Below are 6,349 nucleotides of genomic sequence, written 5' to 3'. Positions count from 1 at the left end.
GGCAGCAGCAGCTGGTAGTAGAAGACCCACCTGAAGTGAGAGTGGCTGATGATGATGAGGAAGATGCAGATGACGAGGAGGAGGACGGGAAGCCATGCAACTACCTGAACCTGGAGCATAACGGTGGAGGAGGGCAGGCCGTCGTGCCCCTGTAACGATTGCTCGAGCCTTGCGCCAGCAGTTCATCTGTGAACGCTATGTTGCCTGAAGGCTCAGCGGCAACTATTACAAATGGACCTTGTTTACTGTTTGCACCTGTTCCATAATGTTGTGTTAATGGAACAAATAATGAAACGATTCTTCTTTACTTCAAAAAGTTGTGTTAATAACGGAACAAATAATGGAAATGATTCAGTTATAATTTAAAATATATTTTATTCAAAAGATTAACAAACACTTGTTTGTACTTAACTTAACATCAATAAAAATATTCTTGTATCAAACTTTAAAGTTTTAAGTTAAGATCACTTACAAACTTTAAGATCACTTACAAACTCTAAGATCACTTAAAAGCTTTAAGATTACTCAAACTTTTAAACTTGTAAATTTACATAACTTACAAAAAACTTTTAATTTGAGAATAGTTACAAAAGTAACACAATAATAACAACAACAACAGCAAAGAAAGGCTTCACCCATCTCTCGTCCACCTTATTCTAAGACCGCCCGCTGCGCTTGGTCTCGGTGACTCCAGCCCTGCCCACAGGCAGTGGCACAGCATTTCTCGGGTTGGTGCCAAGCTTATTCTTTCGAACATCTCGGGTAATGTGGAAGTCCTGGCTTGGGCCTCTTCAGATTGGATTGGGGATTGGAGTGGGAGTGGTAGTTGATTCTGTCAATGGGTGCGGGGTCTGGGCGTGTTCCCTTAATGCAGCAGCTAACTCCAACATTCCCTCCCTCATCTGCCCTGATAGTGTCTCAGCTACCTCCAACATTCCCTCCCTCATCTGCCCTGATAGTGTCTCAGCTACCTCCAACATTCCCTCCCTCATGTTTACCAACAGTGTGTCAACTACCTGCAACATTCCCTCCCTCATGATCACTGACAGAGCATCAGCTACCTGTGACATTCCCTCCCTCATGTGCACCGACATTGTATCAGTTGCCTGTGAAATTCCCTCCCTCATGTTCCCGGACAGTGTTCACATTTCGCGAGAGAGTGTTATTACTTCTCCTGACAGGCCCGATACCTCATCACCCACCCCACTGATGTTGTCCAGGAGTGATCGTGTAAGGCCAATGCTCTCCACACTCTGCCATCATCTGAACCACATCTGTTAGATCCTGCACCTCAGGAGAGCACTGTCGAGCTCTCCTTCCCCTCCTCACCCTGGGTGTGGCTCACTGCACCCCACTGGGACCCGCAGCCTTGGACTGTGAGAAACCATGGAATGTCCCAACACTTGTACCACTCAGGAAAGGGCCTCAATGGGCAGCACCTGCACATCCTCCAGAGTGAGTACAACAGTGGGGGCTTGATAGAGAATTCAAGCTCTGCAGCCCGGCTGCAGTTTTGAAAAAACACAGACCACATTGCATTAAGTCATCAATCAACTTGACATTTTAATACCTTTGTAGCGAGCCAATTAAAGGTTAATACACTATCAATTGAGCCAATATGGTCAAAGAAGGCGAGTTCTTTTCTGTAAATTGAACCAGGTATAAGTACAGTCATTTTGGCCATGTGGTCTCAGAAGGACAAAGGCCTGGCTTAAAGCCAAGAGCTTGTTGCTGCTGCCAGAATAAAGTTACATTAAAACTACATTCGGAGTTCGCATTTCATTGAAAATTAAGAGATCTAACAATTTTGGCATCATGAACATGATCGCTGAGGGAAGAAACTGAATTTTGGACATCGGACCTACATACTGAGGTAAGGACTCCTCTTTATAAAAGTCCTCAGTCAAAAGTCTAAATTCGCCTCTCCTTCTACGCGATTCTGAAAGCCTCCGGTTTGCGAACCCTCCGGTTGGTAGTTGGCTCGAGGTCCCCTAGACGTCTAAACTTCGGCGGTGTGTTAGTTAATTAATCACCGACCCACTGATCGGCTGGAAAGCCTACGACTCGAGACCCCAGTAAAGAAATCAGTATTATGGCAGCAGGAGATAAGAGCAAAGAATTGCCGACAACTTTTAAAGGTGGGCAGATAGCACCTGAGGTTTCGATAGATGAAATCCTCGAACAGTTGAAAGAATACATAGAGCAACAATTCAACTTATCTAAAATCTGTATTAAGATCGAACAAAAGTACGGAACCTCCAAAGGACAATGGTCCTTGGACGAAATTAAAAGGGTCTGGGGAAAAACGACCCGTATGAAAAATATATCCCAGATAGCTCCGAAGAAATTATCCACTTACCAGAACATATCCAAAAGGAGGTAGAAAAACTTAAGCAACCCCCATCATTCACTTTGTGGAGCGGAGCCACTGAATGACTAGGTTCAATAGGAACGTCATTGGTGGAAGGTTTAATTCTATTCATTGTAATTATTTTACTTTTATATTGTTTGTTTATGTTGATTAAATGTTGTTGCGACCAGGCGGCTGTAGCTGCTGTCCCACAGGTGAGACACCTTGCAGGTCCCAGCTGACCGTCTGTACGTGGCACAGGGTTATGTTATGTTTAAAGGAAGGTTGTTTACTGGTTGAATTAAGATATTGATTTGGATTAAATTGGAATAAGGTTAATTAACCTACTAAAACTAGACTTCCATTGTGGCCACGATGGAACTCGGGTTGGTGTAAATTTGTGTGGAAGCTAGTAGTCCGGACATGTGGCGAAACACATCAACAAATTTTAGAAGGAAACTCCATTAACATGTATGAAATTATTTTTTAGAATGTTTAACCAGTGATACCTGATGTTTTATGATTCAGTTTGTGAAAGAATCAAAGGGGGGATTAATAGAGAATTCAAGCTCTGCAGCCCGGCTGCAGTTTTGAAAAAACACAGACCACGTTGCATTAAGTCATCAAACAACTTGACATTTTAGGACCTTTGGGTAGCGAGCCAATTAAAGGTTAACACACTATCAATTGAGCCAATAAGGTCAAAGAAGGCGAGTTCTTTTCTGTAAATTGAACCAGATATAAGTACAGCCATTTTGGCCATGTGGTTTCAGAAGGATAAAGGCCTGGCTTAAAGCCAAGAACTTGTTGCTGCTGCTTTTACAGATTTATAAAACGGAAAAGAGTGACTAAAGTAAATGTTGGTTCCTTAGAAGATGAGAAGGGGGATTTAATAATGGGAAATGTGGAAATGGCTGAGACTTTAAACAATTATTTTGCTTCGGTCTTCACAGTGGAAGACACAAAAACCATGCCAAAAATTTTTGGTCACAAGAATGTGGGAAGGGAGGACCTTGAGACAATCACTATCACTCGGGGGGTAGTGCTGGACAGGCTAATGGGACTCAAGGTAGACAAGTCCTCTGGTCCTGATGAAATGCATCCCAGGGTATTAAAAGAGATGGCGGAAGTTATAGCAGATGCATTCGTTATAATCTACCAAAATTCTCTGGACTCTGGGGAGGTACCAGCGGATTGGAAAGCAGCTAATGTAACGCCTCTGTTTAAAAAAGGGGGCAGACAAAAGGCAGGTAACTATAGGCCGGTTAGTTTAACATCTGTAGTGGGGAAAATGCTTGACACTATCATTAAGGAAGAAATAGCGGGACATCTAGATAGGAATAGTGCAATCAAGCAGACGCAACATGGATTCATGAAGGGGAAATCATGTTTAACTAATTTACTGGAATTCTTTGAGGATACAATGAGCATGGTGGATAGAGGTGTACCGATGGATGTGATGTATTTAGATTTCCAAAAGGCATTCGATAAGGTGCCACACAAAAGGTTACTGCAGAAGATAGAGGTACACAGAGTCAGAGGAAATGTATTTGCATGGTTAGAGAATTGGCTGGCGAACAGAAAGCAGAGAGTCGGGGTAAATGGGTCCTTTTCGGGTTGGAAATCGGTGGTTAGTGGTGTGCCACAGGGATCGGTGCTGGGACCACAACTGTTTACAATATACATAGATGACTTGGAAGAGGGGACAGAGTGTAGTGTAACAAAATTTACAGATGACACAAAGATTAGTGGGAAAGCGGGTTGTGTAGAGGACACAGAAAGGCTGCAAAGAGATTTAGATAGGTTAAGCGAATGGGCTAAGGTTTGGCAGATGGAATACAATGTTGGAAAGTGTGAGGTCATCCACCTTGGGAAAGAAAACAGTAAAAGGGAATATTATTTGAATGGGGAGAAATTACAACATGCTGAGGTGCAGAGGGATCTGGGGGTCCTTGTGCATGAATCCCAAAAAGTTAGTTTGCAGGTGCAGCAGGTAATCAGGAAGGTGAATGGAATGTTGGCCTTCATTGCGAGAGGGATGGAGTACAAAAGCAGGGAGGTACTGCTACAACTGTATAGGGTATTGGTAAGGCCTCACCTGGAGTACTGCGTGCAGTTTTGGTCACATTACTTAAGGAAGGATATACTGGCTTTGGAAGGGGTACAGAGACGATTCACTCGGCTGATTCCAGAGATGAGGGGGTTACTTTATGATGATAGACTGAGTAGACTGGGTCTTTACTCGTTGGAGTTCAGAAGGATGAGGGGTGATCTTATAGAAACATTTAAAATCATGAAAGGGAAAGACAAGATAGAGACAGAGAGGTTGTTTCCACTGGTCAGGGAGACTAGAACTAGGGGGCACAGCCTCAAAATACGGGGGAGCCAATTTAAAACCGAGTTGAGAAGGAATTTCTTCTCCCAGAGGGTTGTGAATCTGTGGAATTCTCTGCCCAAGGAAGCAGTTGAGGCTAGCTCATTGAATGTAATCAAATCACAGATAGATAGATTTTTAACCAATAAGGGAATTAAGGGTTATGGGGAGAGGGCAGGTAAGTGGAGCTGAGTCCACGGCCAGATCAGCCATGATCTTATTGAATGGTGGAGCAGGATCGAGAGGCTAGATGGCCTACTCCTGTTCCTAATTCTTATGTTCTTATGTTCTTCGAATAAAGTTACATTAAAACTACAATCGGAGTTCGCATTTCATTGAAAATTAAGAGAACTAACAGGGCTTCATCCATCATCCCCCACTCCCCCTCCCGCCCCCCCCCCCCCATGCTCTTGGTCTGGAAGGTGGGATTGAAAGGTGTTCTCCTCTTCAGGGTCGACCGCATCTGAGGAACTGAGGGAAATCCTAATTAATCGGGAAATTGTGTTGGGGAAATTGATGGGATTGAAGGCCGATAAATCCCCAGGGCCTGATGTTCTGCATCCCAGAATAAGGATACATAAGGAGGTGGCCTTTGAAATAGCGGATGCATTGACAGTCATTTTCCAACATTCCATTGACTCTGGATCAGTTCCTATCGAGTGGAGGGTAGCCAATGTAACCCCACTTTTTAAAAAAGGAGGGAGAGAGAAAACAGGGAATTATTGACCGGTCAGCCTGACCTCAGTAGTGGGTAAAATGATGGAATCAATTATTAAGGATGTCATAGCAGCGCATTTGGAAAGGGGTGACATGATAGGTCCAAGTCAGCATGGATTTGTGAAAGGGAAATCATGCTTGACAAATCTTCTGGAATTTTTTGAGGATGTTTCCAGTAGAGTGGACAAGGGAGAACCAGTTGATGTGGTGTGTTTGGACTTTCAGAAGGCTTTCGACAAGGTCCCACACAAGAGATTAATGTGCAAAGTTAGAGCACATGGGATTGGGGGTAGTGTGCTGACGTGGATTGAGAACTGGTTGGCAGACAGGAAGCAAAGAGTAGGAGTAAATGGGTACTTTTCAGAATGGCAGGCAGTGACTAGTGGGGTACCGCAAGGTTCTGTGCTGGGGCCCCAGCTGTTTACATTGTACATTAATGATTTAGACGAGGGAATTAAATGTAGTATCTTCAAATTTGCGGATGACACTAAGTTGGGTGGCAGTGTGAGCTGCGAGGAGGATGCTATGAGGCTGCAGAGTGACTTGGATAGGTTAGGTGAGTGGGCAAATGCATGGCAGATAAAGTATAATGTGGATAAATGTGAGGTTATCTACTTTGGTGGTAAAAACAGAGAGACAGACTATTATCTGAATGGTGACAGATTCGGAAAAGGGGAGGTGCAATGAGACCTGGGTGTCGTGGTACATCAGTCATTGAAGGTTGGCATGCAGGTATAGCAGGCAGTAAAGAAAGCAAATGGCATGTTGGCCTTCATAGCGAGGGGATTTGAGTACAGGGGCAGGGAGGTGTTAACACCGTTGTACAGGGCCTTGGTGAGGCCACACCTGGAGTATTGTGTACAGTTTTGGTCTCCTACCTTGAGGAAGGACATTCTTGCTATTGAGGG

Source organism: Pristiophorus japonicus, chromosome 7 (genome assembly GCF_044704955.1).
Source record: "Pristiophorus japonicus isolate sPriJap1 chromosome 7, sPriJap1.hap1, whole genome shotgun sequence".
Classification (NCBI taxonomy): domain Eukaryota; kingdom Metazoa; phylum Chordata; class Chondrichthyes; family Pristiophoridae; genus Pristiophorus; species Pristiophorus japonicus.
Note: the sequence above shows the minus strand (reverse complement) of the source record.